The sequence below is a fragment of the Lolium perenne genome, chromosome 2, assembly GCF_019359855.2.
Source record: "Lolium perenne isolate Kyuss_39 chromosome 2, Kyuss_2.0, whole genome shotgun sequence".
Classification (NCBI taxonomy): Eukaryota; Viridiplantae; Streptophyta; class Magnoliopsida; order Poales; family Poaceae; genus Lolium; species Lolium perenne.
Genome location: NC_067245.2, coordinates 317,682,834 through 317,705,573, shown reverse-complemented (window position 1 = coordinate 317,705,573; position 22,740 = coordinate 317,682,834). Strand labels below are relative to the sequence as shown.

Genomic DNA, 22,740 nt, shown 5'->3' with positions numbered 1-22,740 from the left:
GGGGACGAGCGAGTGGCTGGAACGTTGGCTTGTGCGGTTACCGTGCGCTGCCCCTATTTTTGGAGTGTGAGAGCGCGCAAAGTATACAGTTTCAGGCCAAGAAAAATGTTTGAATGGGTTAACTGAAGACATGCAGTGGAAGAAGGAACACCGGACATCTGGCTCTGGTTTTCCTTTCACGACATGCTGCAAGTAGCAATATGCTTTCTCAGCCGGCGGTTCGCACCACCACTGTAGACTGGGCGCAGGTGCTGAGGACGATCCGGTGATGCATGCTTTGGTAGTATGGAAGGTGCTCGACGGAAGGTATCATGCTACGATGCTGAAACCATGCATGCTAACTAGCGTGCACGATATAACGACATTTCACGGTAAAGGCCCATCAGGTCATCACTGGTCCTGATGGTGGTGCAAGGGGACGCTGGGGCTGGGCTGGGCTACAGGGGAGCGGCTGCCGCCGGCCGCCTAGCCGGCGGAGGCGGAGGGCGCTCCATCCCAAGGCCAAAACTCCGTCTCCACTTCAGTCAGATTGACGAGATTGTCTGTACGTTTTCGTCCACGAAACAGTAATCCATGGAGAGACTCGCCTTTGGGGGAAAATGTATGGGCCGTTCTCGAGGTAGAAGCGATTGATGTCCTTGGCGGCGAAGAGCGGGCGCCTGTGCTTGCCGGGCGCGGTGATCATGGCGGTGATGAGCCCGCCAGTGCTCGTCCCAGCGATGCAGTCGAAGTAGTCCGCCAGGCGCACGTTCGGCCCGTCTAGCTCCTGCAGCCTGGCTTCGAGGAAGGCGAGGATGGTGCCTGGGATGAGGCCCTGGATGCCGCCACCGTCAATGGTCAGGATTGTCACCCTCTACCCCGGCGCCACCGGCTGGCCGACGACACTCCCCGCCATCGCCCTCGTGCTGCAAGACTCGCAGGGACGCCGGCACGCGTAGCTCGCCGCCATCGACGTACCCCACCGCGGGCGTCAACAGACCAGTGGCACCCCGATCGATCGACGATCAAGAAGATGAACAAGATCGATCACCACACAAGATGTGAATTGTGTAGATCGATATCAATGATCATCGGATGTTGATTGCTACTGCGATCGGGGACGAGCGAGTGGCTGGAACGTTGGCTTGTGCGCTTACCGTGCGCTGCCCCTATTTTTGGAGTGAGAGAGCGCGCAAAGTATACAGTTTCAGGCCAAGAAATTTTTTTGAATGGGTTAACTGAAGACATGCAGTGGAAGAAGGAACACCGGACATCTGGCTCTGGTTTTCCTTTCACGACATGCTGCAAGCAGCAATATGCTTTCTCAGCCGGCAGTTCGCACCACCACTGTAGACTGGGCGCGGGTGCTGAGGACGATCCGGTGATGCATGCTTTGGTAGTATGGAAGGTGCTCGACGGAAGGTATCATGCTACGATGCTGAAACCGTGCATGCTAACTAGCATGCACGATATAACGACATTTCACGCTAAAGGCCCATCAGGTCATCACTGGTCCTGATGGTGGTGCAAGGGGACGCTGGGGCTGGGCTGGGCTACAGGGGAGCGGCTGCCGCCGGCCGCCTAGCCGGCGGAGGCGGAGAGCGCTCCATCCCAAGGCCAAAACTCCGTCTCCACTTCAGTCAGATTGACGAGATCGTCTGTACGTTTTCGTCCACGAAACAGTAATCCATGGAGCGACTCGCCTTTGGGGGAAAATGTATGGGCCGTTCTCGAGGTAGAAGCGATTGATGTCCTTGGCGGCGAAGAGCGGGCGCCTGTGTTTGCCGGGCGCGGTGATCATGGCGGTGATGAGCCCGCCAGTGCTCGTCCCAGCGATGCAGTCGAAGTAGTCCGCCAGGCGCATGTCCGGCCCGTCTAGCTCCTGCAGCCTGGCTTCGAGGAAGGCGAGGATGGTGCCTGGGATGAGGCCCCGGATGCCGCCACCGTCAATGGTCAGGATTGTCACCCTCTGCCCCGGCGCCACCGGCTGGCCGACGACACTCCCCGCCATCGCCCTCGTGCTGCAAGACTCGCAGGGACGCCGGCACGCGTAGCTCGCCGCCATCGACGTACCCCACCGCGGGCGTCAATAGACCAGTGGCACCCCGATCGATCGACGATCAAGAAGATGAACAAGATCGATCACCACACAAGATGTGAATTGTGTAGATCGATATCAATGATCATCGGATGTTGATTGCTACTGCGATCGGGGACGAGCGAGTGGCTGGAACGTTGGCTTGTGCGGTTACCGTTCGCTGCCCCTATTTTTGGAGTGAGAGAGCGCGCAAAGTATACAGTTTCAGGCCAAGAAAAATGTTTGAATGGGTTAACTGAAGACATGCAGTGGAAGAAGGAACACCGGACATCTGGCTCTGGTTTTCCTTTCACGACATGCTGCAAGCAGCAATATGCTTTCTCAGCCGGCGGTTCGCACCACCACTGTAGACTGGGCGCAGGTGCTGAGGACGATCCGGTGATGCATGCTTTGGTAGTATGGAAGGTGCTCGACGGAAGGTATCATGCTACGATGCTGAAACCGTGCATGCTAACTAGCGTGCACGATATAACGACATTTCACGGTAAAGGCCCATCAGGTCATCACTGGTCCTGATGGTGGTGCAAGGGGACGCTGGGGCTGGGCTGGCTACAGGGGAGCGGCTGCCGCCGGCCGCCTAGCCGGCAGAGGCGGAGGGCGCTCCATCCCAAGGCCAAAACTCCGTCTCCACTTCAGGTCAGATTGATGAGATTGTCTGTACGTTTTCGTCCACGAAACAGTAATCTATGGAGAGACTCGCCTTTGGGGGAAAATGTATGGGCCGTTCTCGAGGTAGAAGCGATTGATGTCCTTGGCGGCGAAGAGCGGGCGCCTGTGCTTGCCGGGCGCGGTGATCATGGCGGTGATGAGCCCACCAGTGCTCGTCCCAGCGATGCAGTCGAAGTAGTCCGCCAGGCGCACGTCCGGCCCGTCTAGCTCCTGCAGCCTGGCTTCGAGGAAGGCGAGGATGGTGCCTGGGATGAGGCCTCGGATGCCGCCACCGTCAATGGTCAGGATCGTCACCCTCTGCCCCGGCGCCACCGGCTGGCCGACGACACTCCCCGCCATCGCCCTCGTGCTGCAAGACTCGCAGGGACGCCGGCATGCGTAGCTCGCCGCCATCGACGTACCCCACCGCGGGCGTCAAAAGACCAGTGGCACCCCGATCGATCGACGATCAAGAAGATGAACAAGATCGATCACCACTCAAGATGTGAATTGTGTAGATCGATATCAATGATCATCGGATGTTGATTGCTACTGCGATCGGGGACGAGCGAGTGGCTGGAACGTTGGCTTGTGCGGTTACCGTGCGCTGCCCCTATTTTTGGAGTGAGAGAGCGCGCAAAGTATACAGTTTCAGGCCAAGAAAAATGTTTGAATGGGTTAACTGAAGACATGCAGTGGAAGAAGGAACACCGGACATCTGGCTCTGGTTTTCACATGCTGGAAGCAGCAATATGCTTTCTCAGCCGGCGGTTCGCACCACCACTGTAGACTGGGCGCGGGTGTTGAGGACGATCCGGTGATGCATGCTTTGGTAGTATGGAAGGTGCTCGACGGAAGGTATCATGCTACGATGCTGAAACCGTGCATGCTAACTAGCGTGAGGGATTCGAACCGGCCTCCGCTGTTTGGACGATCGGTGGTCTAGCCACTGCGCTCGTCGGGTGTTGCTGTTTAATAGTGCGCGCTCTTCCCATATCTCTACGCACGTTCCTTTCTCATTTGCACTTATGTTTTCTTGTAATTTTAGATAGGATATTTTTTCCTTTTCTCCTTTCACACGATTTTATTTCTTTTAACATTATTTCTTCATTTTTACATTCTTTTCTACACATGGCTTTTTTCTTTCCTCTTTTTTACATTTTTTTTCCAGCTAAGTTGTTGTTCCATTCAGTCAAGGCTTTTATTTCTCCCCCTGTTGTTGCTCTCCGTCTATGATGTTGCTCTCCATCTAGGATGTGGTTTCCCTCCGTCTATGTTGTTGTTTTTCACCGTCTAGGATGTTCTTCCCTATGTTTAGGCTCTTTGTTTCCCTATGTGTAGGTTGTTGTTTCCACTGTCTAGGTTGTTTGTTTCTCTCCATTCAGGTTGTTGTTCCCTTCCGACTACACTCTTGTTCCCCACCGTCTAGGTTCTTGTTCCCTACCGTCTACGTTGTTCCACACCATCTACGTTGTTGTTCCCATCCGTCTTGGCTCTTGTTCCCCACCGCCTATGATGTGTTGTTCCCCATCGGTTGGGCTATTGTTCTCCTCCATCTAGGTTGTTGTTTCATTCCGTGTAGTTTGTTGTTCCCACTGTCTAGGCTGTTGTTCCTCTCTATCTATGTTGTTGTTGCCCTCCATCTAGGTTGTTGTTCCCCACCTTTTAGGATGTTGTTCCCCACTGTCTAGGCTGTTGTTCCCCTCCGTCCAGTTTATTGTTCCCCTTCGTTCAATTGTTGTTCCCCACCGTCTACAATGTTGTTCCCCACCGTCTAGGCTGTTGTTTCCCTCCGTCTAGGTAGTTGTTCCCCTGCGTTCAGGTTATTGTTCCCCACCGTCTAGGATGTTGTTCCCCTCCGTTCAGGTTGTTGTTCCCAGCCGTCTAGGATGTTGTTCCCCACCGTCTAGGCTGTTGTTCCCCTCCGTCCAGGTTGTTGTTCCTCCATGTTTAGGATGTTGTTCCCCTCCGTCTAGGCTCTTGTTCTCAAATAGATGGGAGGATACTCTGGCGCAATATTTTTCTTCGCCGATTAGACGAAATGTGTTCCTCGGACGCAATATTCTTGTTCCTCATAATTCAGGGGCATGTTTCCTTAGATATCTCCGAGTGCATTATAAATGATTTTTTCCCCTCAGATATTTTATCTTGGTTTTAAAGTTTGTGCAAATTATAATTTTTATGCTCATTTTTTACATATGACTATATGCTTGGTCTAAAAGATAGGAATTTTTGGGTACTATTCTCTATATGTGTATACATGCATGTTTTTTTTTCATAAGTGTGACACAAGCAGCTACGAGCTGGGAGCAGCGATTTGGCTCTCGGGCGCACGTGCTCCCGCGTGGTGATTGGTCCACTAGCGCATAGGGTGGTGTGCCACTTGATTTTGGTGAAGGAATACATATGGGTAGAAAATTGGTTACAGGTACGTGAATCGTATGAGATTTAATGGACCAGGGGTAGAGAGATGAACGTGGCGTGGGCAGGCCATTCCTGTACCGTCGGTACATAATTACTCGTGAAATTGCATCCTTGTAATTAACAACAGCAAAAAAAAGGGGAGTGAGTGGTAGAGATTTATATATATCCAACGAGAATTCCCTTTTTGCAGCCTTGTGGTTTGTGGATTTACGACGGAAAAACATGAGCAGACTCTCTCCCGTATAAAGCAATGGAATTTCTTTTCGGCTAGGGGATAATTAAAATCATCCTTAGAGCATCTTTACTTGTGATTCCCAAATAAGCGTCAGCAGCAGTGCTTATATAACATTGTTCATACATTAAAATTTAAGTTTTCTTTGAAAACTTCATAAATTTAAGAATAGGGCCGGCCGTTCCACATTGGGGAGTCCCATAATATCAGCCGCCAAAAATTTAAGTTTTCTTTGAAGACTTCATAAATTTAAATAGACACAGAAGTTCATTATTTTTTTTTGCAAAAGATTGTGCAATTTAAATTAAAACATTAAAAATCTTAAACAAATAGAAGGCCCGGTAGGTCATGCTCTCCATGCCATCGTCGTAGTTGGAGGAGGCTAATGCGTCATCGAGACTGTCGTAGTTCTACTCGTTTGGAGCCGGACCTGGCACAGCCGCCGACGTTTCGTCCAAGAGGACGACTACATTTCCACTATCCGTCTCCGACCACCACTCCATAAATTGTCGCCGGCTTCCGGTACCGTGTTGTACAAGTGGTTCATCAGTGTCGTCTAGCCCGGCACGTCTTTTGGGTCATCTGGCACATGGTGCATCGCTTAGATCTCGAGCTCGATGTCCCACCACTTCTTCTCCCTTGATGGTGGCAGCACCAGGATGACGACCTTCTCCTTTTTCATGGACACCTCCTTCTTCGGGAGCCCGGAGGTACATGCACTCGTGTGGCGGCGAATGCTCCTCTTTCTTCGAGCGAAGGGCACCGGCGTCGGGGCAGAAGAAAGCCCGTGCGGTGCCTCAAGGATGACCATTCCACTAGAGGTTTGTGGTGGCGGGTACGGCAAGGAACGATGGCACGACACCGATCTGGACGAGCTTGAACCTGGTCGGGACTACGCGGGAAAGGACACTCTCTGGAAAATGTGGTCGTGTCGGGGGTGGTGACCATGCGCGGTGAACGCTTGGTTGACATCTTACTCGTGCCACCACGCTCACCGGCCGATGCGGTTGAACCGCTCGGAGTCGGCGATGGCGAAGCAGGCTCTTTTCACCTCTCCCTTGCCCTGGAACACGCCCAACCACTCTTGGATGTTCGGCCCCCGTGCTGGGTCGTTCAGCTGCTACTGGGGCAGCTACGCTCGCTCCATGATCAGGGCGCGGAGCTATGCCCCCTCCAGCAACGGTGAAACCACATACCCACCGTTATACATGTGACAACCGTGTGGCAGCCGATAATACCGCATCACAAGGAGGCCACTTTTTGATGCACCGCCGCCTCCACAAGATTGAGGTTTAGCAGGCGGTGCTGGGCGGTGCTCATCGTCCCAGCCCGCCGGCACCGTTGCCCCCGACTTCGTGGTTGTGTGCCATCGCCGAGAAGAAGGTGGGTGGCGGTGATGGTTTTTGGAGGAACGACAAGAATGAATGGAGAAGGGCACGCAAAGAAGGGTGGGGTTATAATTGAGGACGGTGTGCGCATTGAAGACGGCGACAGCTCTGTCGTTGCCGTGTGGAGCGAACTGGTGGTATCCCGCCATATTGCCGCCTCGGAAACCAACACGTTCATTGAAGACAAGAATCAGCCTCCTCTACGCGGTCATTTAAAATGTAACGTGGAGTTTGTGTCGCTGCCAGGACAACGCTACTATCGAAAACCTACGTGGCACAAGGCGTAGGCGCGCCCTTTCACACCCTATCTGTAGGATGGGCAAGGGTTACCGACGGTTTTATTGGACTCAGAAACCCACCGGCGAATCATGGAACGCCCCGTGTGAGCCGAAAAACACGCTGATACGTCTCAAACGTATCTATAATTTCTTATGTTCCATGCTAGTTTTATGACAATACTCACATGTTTTATATACACTTTATATCATTTTTATGCATTTTCCGGCACTAACCTATTAACAAGATGCCGAAGCGCCAGTTCCTATTTTCTGCTGTTTTTGGTTTCAGAAATCCTAAACAGGAAATATTCTCGGAATTGTACGAAACAAAAGCCCACGGTCTTATTTTCCACAGAGCCTTCCAGAAGTCCGAAGAGGAGACGAAGAGGGGCGACGAGGCGGCCACACCCTAGGGGGGCGCGGCCCCACCCCTGGCCGCGCCGCCCTATGGGGTGGGCCCCCCGACTCTGCCCCTTCGCCTATATATTCTATCCGTCGCGAAAACCCTAGTACCGAGAGCCACGATACGAGAAAACATACGGAGACGCCGTCGCCGCCAATCCCATCTCGGGGGATTCAGGAGATCGCCTCCGGCACCCTGCCGGAGAGGGGAATCATCACCGGAGGGCTCTACATCACCATGCCCGCCTCCGGACTGATGCGTGAGTAGTTCATCCTTGGACTATGGGTCCATAGCAGTAGCTAGATGGTTGTCTTCTCCTCTTGTGCTATCATGTTTAGATCTTGTGAGCTGCCTATCATGATCAAGATCATCTATTTGTAATGCTACATGTTGTGTTTGTTGGGATCCGATGAATATGGAATACTATGTCAAGTTGATTATTGATCTATCATATATGTGTTGTTTATGATCTTGCATGCTCTCCGTTGCTAGTAGAGGCTCTGGCCAAGTTGATACTTGTAACTCCAAGAGGGGGTATTTATGCTCGATAGTGGGTTCATGCCTCCATTGAATCTGGGACAGTGACAGAAAGTTCTAAGGTTATGGATGTGCTGTTGCCACTAGGGATAAAACATCAATGCTTTGTCTAAGGATATTTGTATTGTTTACATTACGCACAGTACTTAATGCAATTGTCTGTTGTTTGCAACTTAATACTGGAAGGGGTGCGGATGCTAACCCGAAGGTGGACTTTTTAGGCATAGATGCATGCTGGATAGTGGTCTATGTTCTTTGTCGTAATGCCCTAAGTAAATCTCATATTAGTCATCATGATATGTATGTGCATTGTTATGCCCTCTCTATTTGTCAATTGCCCAACTGTAATTTGTTCACCCAACATGCTATTTATCTTATTGGAGAGACACCACTAGTGAACTGTGGACCCCGGTCTATTCTTTTACATCTGAAATACAATCTACTGCAATCATTGTTCTCTGCTGTTCTTTGCAAACAAACATCATTCTCCACACCATACGTTTAATCCTTTGTTTACAGCAAGCCGGTGAGATTGACAACCTCACTGTTAAGTTGGGGCAAAGTATCTTGATTGTGTTGTGCAGGTTCCACGTTGGCGCCGGAATCCCTGGTGTTGCGCCGCACTACACTCCTCCACCAACAACCTTCACGTGGCCTTCATTTCCTACTGGTTCGATAAACCTTGGTTTCTTACTGAGGGAAAACTTGCTGCTGTACGCATCACACCTTCCTCTTGGGGTTCCCAACGGACGAGTGCTTTACCGTCACAAGGAAGCTACTTTCTAGCGCCGTTGCAATCCCCGTCGCACGTCAGCAGCTATATTTTCTGGCGTCGTTGCCGGGGAGATCAAGACACGCTGCAAGGGGAGTCTCTCACACCCAATCTCTTTACTTTGTTTATTGTCTTGCTTTATTTTATTTTCTGTCTTGTTTGCTTTCTTTATATCAAAAATACAAAAAAATTAGTTACTTGCATTTAATTTATTTTGTTATCATGTCTAGTCCTGTACTTGTTACTCTGTCGCCGGTGGGGTTTTAAGGGAGGCGGCGGACGCGCATTGAAGGCGCGTGGGTAAGGTAGGTGGACGCCGCATGGCCAGTCGCCGCCCTCGCCGTTTGGGTTTCCGCATGGGAGGCCATTAACGCCGATGACCAACCTCCCCGCGTCGTTTCCGATGCGAACCGCCGCGTCTTCTCGCTGACAAGGCGCCCCCACCCGCGAAAACCGTCGTTCCGCGAAGCGCCGGCGCGCCTGATTCGCGCCCTTGGCGAAGGGCCGGCACGGGGTTGCCGGCGATTCTATTGGGCTCGAAAATTGGCCGGCGCCGTTTGGGCGCGCCGGTGCGAGCCCATTTTCGCTCCCGGCCCTCAAAACGCTATCGGACCGCTATCGGGACCGCCGGTGGAGATGCTCTTAAGTAAGCTGCAGGTAAAAGGTTCCATCATTTATGAACTCGTGTAATTTAATGCTCCAGCTTTTTTGTTTTTGTTTTCGGATATGCTCAAGCGAAACCGGTACCAGACGTTTACGTTGGTCCAACACGTTCGTCCGTCGTCTGTACTTGCACCTGTGGCGAGCGGCTGGTAATAAATGTGCTGGACTCTGAGCTTAATACTACTGTTCAATAATCTGGATACGAAATCCAATACATGAGCATATACACAGCCGGGGGACCAACTGTCGTCTGCTGGTTGGTTCAAGTAGGGAGAGCAAATAGACCCGGGAGCCAGTTTGGGTGGTGTGCCACTTGATTTTGGTGAAGGAATACATATGGGTAGAAAATTGGTTACAGGTACGTGAATCGTATGAGATGTAATGGACCAGGGGTAGAGAGATGAACGTGGCGTGGGCAGGCCATTCCTGTACCGTCGGTATATAATGACTCGTGAAATTGCATCCTCGTAATTAACAACAGCAAAAAAAAAGGGGAGTGAGTGGTACAGATTTATATATATCCAACGAGAATTCCCTTTTTGCAGCCTTGTGGTTTGTGGATTTACGACGGAAAAACATGAGCAGACTCTCTCCCGTATAAAGCAATGGAATTTCTTTTCGGCTAGGGGATAATTAAAATCATCCTTAGAGCATCTTTACTTGTGATTCCCAAATAAGCGTCAGCAGCAGTGCTTATATAACATTGTTCATACATTAAAATTTAAGTTTCTTTGAAAACTTCATAAATTTAAGAATAGGGCCGGCCGTTCCACATTGGGGAGTCCCATAATATCAGCCACCAAAAATTTAAGTTTTCTTTGAAGACTTCATAAATTTAAATAGACATAGAAGTTCATTAATTTTTTTTGCAAAAGATTGTGCAATTTAAATTAAAACATTAAAAATCTTAAACAAATAGAAGGCCCGGTAGGTCATGCTCTCCATGCCATCGTCGTAGTTGGAGGAGGCTAATGCGTCTTCGAGACTGTCGTAGTTCTACTCATTTGGAGCCGGACCTGGCACAGCCGCCGACGTTTCGTCCAAGAGGACGACTACATTTCCACTATCCGTCTCCGACCACCACTCCATAAAATGTCGCCGGCTTCCGGTACCGTGTTGTACAAGTGTTTCATCAGTGTCGTCTAGCCCGGCACGTCTTTTGGGTCATCTGGCACCTGTGGCGAGCGGCTGGTAATAAATGTGCTGGACTCTGAGCTTAATACTACTGTTCAATAATCTGGATACGAAATCCAATACATGAGCATATACACAGCCGGGGGACCAACTGTCGTCTGCTGGTTGGTTCAAGTAGGGAGAGCAAATAGACCCGAGAGCCAGTTTGGATTTCCAAGGTACGTAGGAGTATGTGTGAAGAGAAAAGCAGACCAATCAGTGAAGCGTGCAGTAGTATGCTCTCTTTCCATGCAAGACCTGCATACACACGAGCAGCCAGCGAGCGGGAACAGCTAGCTGGCATTTAGTGCGCAGGAGCAGCACATGTCAGCAACAGCCAGCCAGTCAACGCAACACAGTTCGGGCTGTCTTGTTTAGTCCCACCTCGAGCGGCCAAGATGCTACCGACCAGCTTAAATACCAATCTCGCCCAGAAGTCTGTGTACAAGGAGTAGCGTCCTCCAAGATTCCGTGCGGGCATTAGGATGCGCGTCGATAGGCCTACATAGGCGCTCGGCCCAACATGCGTTGCTTAAGCGAACGGAAAGAACCCTGGCGCGCGGGCGTCAGGGAGGAGGACCCAAATTTTGGGGTCCGATAAATGGGGATGGGGCGAATCCTGTATAAACCATCGCCCGCGTGGTTTCAACAAATGGGAAGTTTTGGGCTGCGGCCCATCAACAGGCAGGGAGCCAGTAGGCCTCGGGTTTTTACGAATTTTCTTTTTTCTTTTTTAACAAATTTTAAATTCGAACAAATTTCAAAGTAAGCAAATTTTTAATCTGAACAAATTTCAAATCTGAGTAAATTACGAATCTGGGCAATTTTTAAATCTAAGCAAATTTCGAATCTGGTCAAATTTGAAATGTAAGCAATTTTCGAATATGAGAAAATTTCAATTCTGAGCAAATTTCAAATCTAAAGAAATTTTGAATTTGGGAAATTTTGAAACAACCAAACTAATGGGCCAGGCCCATTAACGGTTTCCCCTTAGCGATGGTGATGGTTAGCTGCTCCCCATAAATGGGGGGTGCTTTACACCGACCTACTCGGTGGCGAGCGAGGAGCCGCACACCCCCCTGACATAGGCATTCCCAATGGGCCTGCCGAAGAAGGTACCCGGGGTTTTGTTGAAGGCCCATGACTCGAAGAATATGAAGCCCGAAAGACCAATTAAGTCTCGACATATTTGGAAAGATAGAATTGTATTAGGAATAAGAGCTTGTAACTATTACGGGACGAATTCGGAGAGTCTCCCGATCTTGGTAAACTTGTACATCACGAAACTCTCGGCTCCGCCTCCTATATAAGGGGGAGTCGAGGGACAAAGAGAGGATCGATTCATTGTCAACATAACCCTAGTTTTTCTAGCAGTCGAGTACCTTTCCGGCTGAAACCCTCGAGATCTACTTGCCCTCTACTTCCGCTAAAACCCTAGTCTACAATCTGTAGGCATTGACAAGTTAATACCTTGTCACCCCCAGCCGTTGTTGGGCCCGGCCCACGATTTCGAACGACTGTTTCAGTTCCTAAACATCTTTTTTATTTTTTTAGATTTGAACAATTTTCAAATTGGAACAAATTTTAAATTGGAACACATTTTTAAAATTTATTATTTTTTATATATGAATAATTTCCGAATTTGAACATTTTTAAAATTTGAACAACTTTAAATTTAAACAATTTTCGAATTCGAGCAATTTTTATATTTGAACAATTTCGAATTTGAAAAAATATCATATTTAAACAATTTTCGAATTTGAACAATTTTCGCATTTGAATAATTTTTATACTTGAACAATTTTTGAATTTGAATTTTTTTCCAATATTTGAGATAGAACATTTTACATTTAAAATTTATTTAAATTTTAAAAATTAAATCTTAAGAACGAAAAAAGAAACAGAAAACAAAAGTAAAAGAAACAGAAAACAAAAGTAAAACAAAAAACAAAAAATAACACGAACTGGGCCGACCAAGCCTGCCCATACCGCGCCACGCGGGGGTGTGCGGCGCGCGGTAACCACCGACCTGGTCGGCATATAGGATTTGCCCCCATAAATTTGAATTTGGTGCTTTTATGCGCCAATATTATAAGTTTATACCGAGCCAGATGCAAACTACTTCCTGATTCCTGAAAGAGTAAACCGCACTGGCGGTCCTGATTCTTTCTCCGCACCTTCACTTTAGTCCCTATTCTTTGAAATTGAACATACAGGTCCTAATTCTATCGTTAGTTGCTCACGCGAGGTCCTAAACTGGTTTGACCCGCGTTGACCGATGCCACGTCCACAGTGGGACCCGGGAGGCGTACCAGTCACCCTCCATATTTGCAAATAAGCCCTCAAGAGATGTTGTTCACGTCACCGCGCAGACTCATCGGCCGGAGCACGTCGCCGGCGGTGCAGCATGCTCGCGGCTTGGGGACGGCGCCGCCCCAGCTCCACCCGCGCCGCATCCCCTGGTCAACCCGCACATCGCCCGCGGGTCCCCTTGCTTCAACCGCACGTCGTCCCCTGCTCCGGCCAAGTCGTCGTCCTCCAATCCGATGTCGTGGTGCCGTCCCGGTCCTTCCCAGGCTCTTCCAAATCGCCCAGCAGGACCGCCTCCACATCCTCCCCCTTATGGTGCAAGGAATCGAACCAAAGCGCCAAGAATTGGCCGCCCCGACGACTTCTTCCCCATCTCCGGTCGGACGCCGCCCCGTCCAATCTCCTCCCGCCGCGCACGTCTGTGCGCTCCCTCTAGCCTCGTCGGTGCTCGCGATGGAGGCCAACTGGAATCCGCCCACGCCATCCTCCCCTCCCGCCCCCCACCGCGCGACTCTCCTTCGCGCCATCCTCCTGGCCGTCCTCCACGGGGGCTCGCTGTGAGCTTCCTCGCCCTCCGGCAGAGCGGGTGGTGCGGCACGGCCAGGTCCCGTCTTCTCGCCAGAGGCACCATTACCTCACCGGAGTACGTCGGCGGGAGTACCCAGCGGTGGTGGTGGTGGGCCCATCTGCCCTGGCTCTGAAAGAATTACAAAATAGTGGGCCTTTTGGCAAATTTGCTAGTCCGGCCGGTACGTCTCGAGGGCTCCACTGTCAACGTGGTAGTGGTCAAACACCACATAGACAAGTCAACACTGGCCAGACCGATTTAGGACCTCCAATGAATCACTTATAAAAGATTTAGGACCTAGACGTTCAATTTTAAAGAATAGGGACTAAAGTGAAGGGGCGAGAAAAGAATTGGGACCGCTAGTGCGGTTTACTCTTCCTGAAATAGTATGCATATAATTATTGATAAAACGTATATTTGTTAAAGTTTTGACCAACTATATAGAAAAGGATGTCAACATTTGTAATCGTAAACCAATATTGTTAGAACAATCGCGAAGTATACTTTTATATTGTGTGCATTTGGTATTATAGATTTTTATATTATTCTATATAGTTTGTCAAACTTCAAATAGTTTGATTTTGACCACAAATTATTTTCTGTTTTGGAAAAGAGGAAGTAGATTCTAGCGGTATGATGGCCGATCAGATCGATTCTTTTTTTCCAGCTAGTGAATTCGAGTCCTTTCTCTGCCATAATATTTTCATTTGTTTATCTGAAAAAACAAATTGAAGTTCTAAAACATAGAGAAGAATATTTTTTATAATAAATAGTATATAGTTGAGATACGCGAGCTGACTTCAATGATTACAAACCAAAATATAAAAAATGAGCAAATCTTCAAGGTCTTCAAACTCTTCCTTCTTCTAGGACACAATTTTGTATTTTTCTGAAAACAAATCAAGATAGATATCAAACCATAGATCTATAATACCAATGAAGGTTCTTTCATAATTTTAATTTGAGCCGTAATGCCAATGCTACATGCGCACAACCATTAAACTAGCCAATCAACACCTACAAGAGTACCACCACCAATAAAATAACCAAAAAGCTTAGTCGACGTCGATGGAGAGCCAAACGTATGAATCACCATTATCGAAGACATAGCAGTCGGAGCAAATATTGCAAAAATAATCTCCTTGCAGCAACTATGTGTAAACGATCTAAAATCGATACTGCGAAATAAAATCTAAAAACCCATACGTAAAGAAGTGCAATCTAAAAATCTGAAGATACTGAAGTCATGGATGATGTAGCAGCCTTCGGGTGTTAACTCGTCGCTCGATAGTTTCAGTTTTTTTAGACAACCTGCTAGACTTTTTTCTGAAAAGGTAACGACTTTATTCATCAGATAATAGCAGTGTCATTTACAATGGAAGATGAAATAAAATCAGGAACGTTATCATCCCAAACCGCTGAGTTCTACGAACTAAAAAGCCTTCTTTGCCAGGAGATCTGCTACTTCATTGCCCTCGCGGGGGCAATGCTGAAAAGTTATCTTTGCGAATTGTGACGCTAGTTGATGGCATTCAGCGATGATTGCAACATCTTGTCCAAAGTGAATTCCCGCTGTCAGCATTGCTTCAATGACATCTGCACAATCTGACTCGACCACAATTCGGTAGCATCCCTGATGACTAGCAAGGTGAAGACCGTTTCTCAGCGCTAGGGTTTCTGCTGAGCACGCACTGCTCACATGCGGTAAGAACCATGTCGCCGCTGCAACAAAGTGACCCCATTCATCTCGGATAACAGCCCATGTTCCTCATGTCATTGTTTCTGCCGAAAAGGATGCATCTACATTAATCTTGACAAGCCCATGTAATGGTTTCATCCACTTGTGTGTCGACTTTGGTTTATACTTAGAAGATTTTGCTCGAGAATAATTTTTCACTAACACCCTGATGGCCACCACCGTTCGTTCAGGTGATTGTACGTGGTCCCCATTGACTACCTGCCGTCGTTGCCACCATATGTACCACGCTGCGACTGCTGCAAGGTCCGGGTGGGTCAACTCGTCTGACTGTACTTGATTAGGCTTCAAACACACTAGGTGTTCGAGAGTAACCGATCCCAAACGATCCTCATTGCAGGCCCTTTTCACTTCTTCTTCCAGATTCAAGGCCTTCCAAACCTCCTTTGCACGCATGCAAGTAAAGAGCGCATGCTGGATATCTTCCGTACCTTGAGAGCAGATTGGGCATTCAGCACTAGTAGCTATGTGTCTATTTGCAAGAACACATCGAAACGGTAGGATCCTGTTGAGATGTACTTGTATTACAGTAGGTCTCCGTGTAACCATAGGATTGTACCCTGTAATTGTCTATATATATACGTGACAGCCGGCCCTATTGGAGCTGTGCAATCTCCCATAATCTCTCTACATGGTATCAGCCTAACCGATCCACCAAAACCCTAACCTAGCCACTGCTGCCGCCGCCTCCTTTCGGCGCCGCCATAGCCGCGAGCTCCACCCAGCCGCCGCCTCCTCCTCAGGCGCTGCCGGCTCCGCTTCCGTTGCCTCTTCACCATGGACGGGTTCACCTCCTCCGGACCATCCGACCCCTTCAACTCCTCCCACTCCCGCAGCAGCAACCCCTTCGTCGGCCCCTCCGTCGCCGTCATCCGCGACGTCCCCATCGTCGAGCGCGTGCCGGTGAAGCTCTCCCACACAGCTACTAACTTCTTTCCGTGGAAGACGTACTTCGGGCTTATCTTCCGCGAGTATGATCTCCTCGACCACGTCGATGGAACCATCGACCTCCTCGCCATGCCCCACGACCCCGACTGGTTGGCGATCGACGCCACCATCATCCGCTGGTTTTTCCAGACCGTATCCAATGAGATTTTCCGCACCGTCGTCAAGGACGGCGACTCCGCGCGCACGGTCTGGACCAAGATCACCGGCCTCTTCACTGACAACAAGCTCCAGCGGGTCACCTTCCTCCGGTAGGAGTTCTTCGGCACCCACCAGAACGATCTCTCCCTCGATGACTACCTCCTCCGCCTTAAGTCCCTCTCCAACGAGCTACGCGACCTGGAGTTCCCGATCGATGACAAGATTCGCCTCTCCACGCTGTCGGCAGGACTCGGCGAATATCTAAGCAATGCCGCCTCCAACCTCACACTGCGCACCACCCCAACCTTCGAGCAAGCTGTGGCGGCTGAAGCATCTGCAGGCCCGGGCGACTCACACCGCCTTTGCCGCCGGCCTCTCCCGCACCTCCACGACTCCGTCGCCCACGGCGCCTCCCGCGCACCGGCCCCGACCCCGCCCGCGTTCTCCGCGCCTCAGCAGCCCGGCCTATCCGCCTCCCGCCAACGGCGGCAACGGAGGCAACGGCAGTCATCGTCGGCGGCGGCGCGGCAACGGGGGCAACGGAGGCAACAGGGGCACCACCAATCCACCCCCGCCCCGCCCACCGCAGCAGGCCGCCCCGACACCGCCCTGAATGACGGCCACCAACCCCTGGACCGGGGTTGTCCACGCCTACACGATGCCCGTGCCGCGCGCCCCCTACCCGAGCATCTTGGGTTCGCGCCCGGCCAACCATCAGGCATTCTTTGCGGGGACAACCGCGCCTGCACCCTACACCGCGCTATCACCCGCCTACTACCCCGCGCCATCACCCGCCTACTACCCCGCGCCTCCGCCGTCATCGACTCAGTGGGATCCCGCGTTGCTGAACGCTCTCCAGATCGCCCCCACCGCTGGCTCCTATGGTGGCGGCGGTGACTGGTTCATGGACACCGGCGCCTCCGCGCACATGTCCTCTCACCCCGGTAACCTTTCCACTTCTTTTCCCACTTCCACTTTGTCTCGCATCATCGTTGGCAACGGTCATGCTCTTCCTATTACTCACACCGACTCCGCCTCTTTTCCTTCTAACTCCACTCCTCTCACTCTCAATAATATTTTCGTCTCTCCTGAATTAATTCAGAATTTAGTCTCTGTCCGTTCTCTTTCTCGTGATAATTCTGTAACTCTGGAATTTGACGCCTTTCGTTTTTCTGTAAAGGATGGTCGTACCCGGATGCTACTCCACCGCAGTGACAGTTCTGGCGATATGTACCCTGTCGGATCCTCCACCACCGCCGCCAGCACCACCAGCCGCCTCTCCCTCTCCGCCGGTGTCGACCTCTGGCACGCGCGCCTCGGCCATCCTAGCTCCACCACTCTCCGTCAAATAATTAGAGGATTTTCTTTTACATGCAATAAAATGGATGCTCATTCTTTTGAAGCATGTCGTCTCGGCAAACATGTTCGCCTTCCGTTTAGTTCCTCCTCCACAGTAGCGTTTTTTCCTTTTCAGTTACTTCATAGTGATGTTTGGACCTCGCCAATTCCGAGTAATTCCGGCTTTAATTACTATCTTGTGATTTTAGACGATTATTCGCATTTTGTATGGACCTTTCCCCTGCGCCGCAAGTCAGACGTCTCCACCCCCCTCGCCTCCTTTTTCACCTACGTCTCCACCCAATTCGGTTGCCCCATCCATGCTCTCCAAACTGACAACGGCAAAGAGTTCGACAACATCACCTTTCGCACCCTCCTCGCCTCCCATGGCACCGTCTTCCGTCTAACGTGTCCCTACACCTCTCAACAAAACGGTCGTGTTGAACGCATCCTCCGCACTCTCAACGATTATGTTCGCACCCTTTTGTTCCACGCGTATATGCCCCCACGGTTCTGGCCCGATGCCCTTGCCACCGCTACTATTCTCATCAACATCCGTCCCTGCCGTTCCCGCTGGCACTACGCGCCGCATCATCTCCTCTTTGGTGCGCCTCTGTCCTATGACGATCTCCGCATCTTCGGCTGCCGCTGCTACCCTAGCACCACCGCCACCGCGCCCCACAAGCTCGCCCCCCGCTCCCTGCCTTGTGTGTTCCTTGGCTACCCTGCCAACACCAAGGGCTATTGCTGCTATGATCCGGTCTATCATCGTGTGATCACCTCGAGGCACGTTTACTTTGATGAGTTGGTTTTTCCATTTCAGCAGGGAGTATTGGCGACCTCTACGGCGACACATGCGGCCCCGCTTGAGGCCGTACCTGGACGACGCCGGGCCGCCCTCGCCGCGCCCGCCTCGGCGCCCGCCCCGCCGGCTCCTCCAGCGCCCGGGCATGCGCCTCAGTCCCCATCCGCGTCGACTTCGTCCTCGTCGACACCATCCGCGCCTTCGACCAAAGCCGCGTCGTCCTCCACCTCGACGTTGGCTGCGTCGCCCGCCTCGACGCCAGCTGCGTCGACCTCCACCTCGGGTGCCGACACTCCGCCCCCCGCTCCCGTGGGTGTCATCACTCGTGCTCGCACGGGTGTGCGTCGCCCATCCACTCGCTACCCCTCCACCGAGTACATCTGCGCGGCCTCTACATCGGCGCCCTCGTCGGCCCTCTCTCCGGTGCCCACCTCCGCTCGGGCTGCCCTTCGAGACCCTCACTGGCACGCGGCCATGCAGGAAGAGTTCGACGCGCTGCAGCGCAATCAGACTTGGGCGCTCGTTCCTCGTCCCCCTTGCGCCAACGTCATCACCGTCAAGTGGGTCTTCAAGCACAAGCTACAGCCTGACGGGACTCTCGAGCGCTACAAGGCACGTTGGGTGGTTCACGGTTTCCGCCAACGCGCCGGTGTCGACTTAACGGATAGATTTGCCCTGGTTGTCAAACTGGGCACGATCTGCACGGTGCTGCACCTCGCCGCCTCTCGAGCTTGGCCGGTGCATCAGATGGACGTCTCCAACGCCTTCTTCATGGACACCTCTCCGAGCAGGTGTACTGTCAGCAGCCCACCGGCTTCATCGACGCCGATCACCCCGAGCATGTGTGCCTGCTCTCGCGCTCCTTGTATGGCCTGAAGCAAGCGCCGCGCGCCTGGTACCAGCGCATCGCGGTCAAAGATATTCCTGGGGGCCCTAGCACCGGTAACCTTGACCACAGTTTAAATTTCTGTCTCTGTGAGTTTTGCGACACAGTTTTAGTCTCTTCCAAAGTAGCAAACACTTGATTCATTCTTAGTCTCTACCAAAGTAGCAAACAGTTAATTCATTCTGCATATGGAGGTAAAAAGTAGTATATTAGTAGCTAGGAACTATTCTGATACGGATTTGTTTGCCTTCTGTAGTTCAGTATGATTTCTCTTTTCCTGTTAGCTCTAGAGACGTCTCTAGAGATATATCTTCAGAAGTATTATATTTTCTCTTATTTTGTAGGTTTGTATTCTACAACCAAGGTACAAGCATTAGGATAACATACCATGGTTTTATTGGTGATGTAAGCGCTCTGGAGTATGGACTTTGGACCTGGCAATGAAGGGCTTTGTCATTTCAGTTGCTTCTTCACTAGGTATACAAAATATCACCATATCCGTTCAAATGATCATGGTTGCTAGAGACATCAGGTTTTCTTTGTTTCATGATAATTATCATGGCTAAGGTGTTATCTAGGATGTTCTTTTTCTCTGATTACTCCTAGCGATAGAACATGCAGATAGTTTTTTCTTCTTTCTAACAGAATTTCTGGTGTAACGTTTAATTAGGAACAAATAATATGTTTTTCTAATGAGGCATAACAAAATAAAAGCATTTAGGTTGCATGTTTTCCTCCATTAGCATTTGATTTCTCGATCAAACTACAACACCATGTGACTTTTGTGATTACAAAAATAAGTAAATTTATATGGAAGGGAATTTATGGTGGAAGACATGTTTAAACGATGAAAATGCATGCGATTTCTCACTACATATAAATAAGGTAGCACTATCAGTAGCGTCGTGTTGTATTGCAGCCCTGCTTCTACAGGGAGGTAGAAATACCCACTCAACGTTCCGCATTCCGCATATCCTTATAAAAGAGTCAAAATGTGACATCGGACAATGTACACACTTGGCAAAAAAAATTGAAAAATGCATCCCTAATACTATGGTATGAGGCTCCAGTGGCAAACAAGATATGGTTTTAGTCAATCGACAGAACTCTAAGGGATATTTTGAGCATAAAAATGAGAAGAGTAGCGAGAGACCATTTGGTGGAACTGGTCATATATCGGAGTGGAGTTCAAAGGTAAAGAATGATTTTATGCTATCCAGCATGTGCAAGAATATTGGGATTTATGTTACTGAAAGTACTATTGATGATTTGTGATATTTTGCAGACTTGCTCTTACTCAGTTCTTGGCATGGAATCCTTGGTGGTGACTTCTATTTAAGGAATCCAATTATTGAGACCTCATGGGAAAAAGTTAAGCATCAAATATTAGGAAATAGTGGTTGCTCAAACATCTATTTTCTCTATTTTTATTCGAAATATAGTGTTTCTTTAAATATTTATATACCTAAGCAATCAGAGGAAAGTATCTACACAGATCTCTATGTTCCATAAAAGAGTGCATATTTGCGTTGAAATAGCATCTGTTTTGAATTTCACTACTATTAATAACATAGTGTTTCTTTGAATACATATATGCTCAAATAGAGGAAATTGACTAAATAGAAGGGCATACATACTATTCATATTAAAAATTTCATACCTCTCAGGGATACAAGACTGGCTCGCAGTGAAGCAGTTCCTCATATTGGCAGGTTCAATTCCAATACTTATCTTTTGTCTTTCCTGTAATCGCAAATCTTAATTGGTATCAAGTTTCTACACGCATGATATAGCTAATAGGGTATGCTCCAGCTCCGTTTCACAGTTTGTTGCTAGAAATACTTTGAGTGCTAAATCAGTGTTCCACAGTCCATTCACTTTGTCTGCAGAGATTTCCCTTTTGTCTCGCATAATGAGAGCGCGAGAACAAATCAGATGGAGTTAGTTTCATCACAAAATTTGTCACTCTCTCCGTTCCATGAAAGATGTTTTAGATTTATCCAAATTTGGATGTATGTAGGACGGAGGGAGTACTTCATATGTAGTTATTTTCCCGATTCTATCTCATTCGAAATGTGTTGCTTAATTTTTTTTTGCGGGTTTAATATTAATAAAATGACAGCCGCAATCGGCTATACTGGAATATAAAACCACTAACCCAATATTAGTAACATAAAGGTTATCATAATTGAACAATTGAATTTTGAATACGTTTTCCTTTTCTAATTACCAAAAATCTATTCTTTCTAAAATAGATGGATAGAAGTCAGGTAATCGATATCTGGCTGAGACAATTTTAGGCTAGATCTATCCAATGACTGCGAAACTTTTGGTGCAGATAAAAAAATATTTTTCTGTATACAGGGAGAACACTGAATATCAAGCTTATGGCCTCGAATCTAAATAATAATGGAATCCTGCAGGTAAGCAGTCAAACCTATGACAAAGAAAGACTAATATTAACATTATGGCATCTTTATATATGACACAAGCAAAACTAAAACTAAACAGATTCTCCCTGAACCTAAGAGAACCATGTGAAGCTCACACTCAGATTGACTCTACAAAAGAAAATGAGAGGAAAAAGAAAAAAGGAGCATCGTTTGATATCACAACAGAATATATTGGTACTCTCATTGCAGAATGGAAATAAGAAAGAACAGGACGGTACCAATTCTTGGCAGCGTCCTCGCCGATGCACAACAACACCAGGCAGAAGGCACCAGTCCGGCCTCTATCTTATGTAGGTACACGAGCGGCAGATCGCCGGCCTTTAGCTCCAATAATCACCGCAAAACTCGAGATCCTGGTCCGACCGAAAGGTCCACACTGGCTCACACTCTTCCGGCCGGCCGTCCGGCATGATCCTCCAAATCGAGTGCCTATTTCTCCAATTGAAGCTCGATTTGTACGTGAGGGAGAGAATTCGCGATCTAATTTTGGTGAATTCCTGGGAGCGGAGAGAACCTTTTTTACTTTCTACACTAGACTAGATGGGAGCGGAGACACTACCTCCATTGGAGACTAGTGCTGGACAAAAAAAAATTACGGCCCGCTCTCACTACGGGAACCCGCCGACGTGCCGACGGCCAGAATCTGTGCCGACGGCCGCCGTCGGCACAGCCTCGCTCGCCGTCAGCCCAGCAAAGTAGCCGTCGGCACAGCCTGGCCGTCGGCACAGAACCACCAGGACCGACGGCCGCCGTCGGCACACTTTGGCCGTCGGCACAAACACTATCTGTGCCGACGGCACGTAGCCTAGCCGTCGGCACATGGTCATATGGTGGGGCCACAGACAGCCACCGACAACGGCGTCAGCAGGTGGCAATCGGCGTGAAGTGGGCCGACGGCCAGGCCGTCGTCTCTGCTTCCCCGCCAAATTTTCCTTCGTCCCGC

The 22,740-nt window shown here is 49.6% G+C and overlaps 1 protein-coding gene and 1 long non-coding RNA gene across 3 annotated transcripts in view; one reads left to right on the top strand and one right to left on the bottom strand.

Moving 5' to 3' along the window:
- The window catches only part of LOC127336710 (4-coumarate--CoA ligase-like 1), a 287,662-nt gene that overhangs the window by 137,554 nt on the left and 127,368 nt on the right, over positions 1-22,740 (top strand). The gene's annotated exons all lie outside the window — the stretch shown is intronic.
- On the bottom strand, positions 14,255-22,543 carry LOC127336714 (uncharacterized). The gene is made up of 3 exons (XR_011752839.1): positions 22,016-22,543; positions 21,005-21,087; positions 14,255-14,362 (listed from the first exon to the last, which is right to left on the bottom strand). It is a non-coding gene; the product is annotated as an uncharacterized lncRNA (long non-coding RNA).